This window comes from Antechinus flavipes, chromosome 2 (assembly GCF_016432865.1).
Source record: "Antechinus flavipes isolate AdamAnt ecotype Samford, QLD, Australia chromosome 2, AdamAnt_v2, whole genome shotgun sequence".
Classification (NCBI taxonomy): Eukaryota; Metazoa; Chordata; class Mammalia; order Dasyuromorphia; family Dasyuridae; genus Antechinus; species Antechinus flavipes.
This window is the reverse complement of record NC_067399.1, coordinates 477,420,018-477,421,009: the sequence shown is the minus strand read 5'-3', so window position 1 is coordinate 477,421,009 and position 992 is coordinate 477,420,018. Positions and strand designations below refer to the sequence as shown.

Below are 992 nucleotides of genomic sequence, written 5' to 3'. Positions count from 1 at the left end.
GAGGGAAAAAAAAATCGGAACAGAAACGAGTGTCAATATAAAGTAATTATTAAATAAAAAATTAAAAAAAAAAAAAGAAAGCATAGGAGGGAATAGAATATTCAGTTTTAAGGAGGAATAGAGCTTAAAGTTCAGGCCAGGATGACCTATTCTAAAAATCTAACATTAAATACAAATCTAAAAGAAGAAATTTCAATAAGTAAGTGTTGTATGAAAAGAAAGAAGGTAAGCCCTCACTTTTTTGAGGATGTAAGAGGTCCTATTGTCTTTACAACACATGAAGTTAAGGTAATGCCACCTATTCTATGGCATCTAATTATATTTTATTTTATGGCCTGGTGTTTTTGATATAGGCCTTCCTTTTAAAATATATAGAGAACTGAGTGAAACATAAGAATACAAGTCTTTTCTCAATTAATAAAGGGTCAAAGATATGAATAGACAATTTTTCAGATAAAAAAATTAAAGTCATTTATAGTTCATATATGAAAATGCTCTTAATCAGTATTTATTGGAGAAATGCATATTAAAACTACTCTGAAGTACTACCTCACACCAATCAGATTCACTAAGATGACAAAAAAGATAATGATAAATGTTGGAAGAAATGTGGGAAAACTGGGACTCCACTGCGTTGTTGGTGAAATTGTGAACTGATCCAGCCATTCTGTAAAGCAATTTGGAACTATTCCCAAAAGGCTATCAAACTGTGTATATTCTTTGATCGAGTAATAGCATCCCAAAGAGATCATAAAAAAGGAGAAAGGACTCATATATGCAAAAATGTTTGTAACAACTCTTTTTGTGGTGGCAAAGACTTGAAATTGAGTGGATACCCATCAGCTGGGGAATGGTTGCATAAGCTGTGGTATTTGATATCATGGAATGCTATTGTTCTATAAGAAATGATGAGGAGACTGATTTCAGAAAAGCCTGGAAAGTGTTACATGAACTGATACTGAGTGAAGTGAGCAGAACTAAGAGAACATTGT

At 32.2% G+C, this 992-nt stretch overlaps 1 non-coding gene across 1 annotated transcript; it reads left to right on the top strand.

The window, feature by feature from the left end:
* The first annotated feature begins 203 nt into the window (after window positions 1-203).
* Window positions 204-328, top strand: LOC127552693 (U6atac minor spliceosomal RNA). The gene has a single exon (XR_007951548.1). It is a non-coding gene; the product is annotated as a U6atac minor spliceosomal RNA (small nuclear RNA).
* The last annotated feature ends 664 nt before the right edge of the window (window positions 329-992 follow it).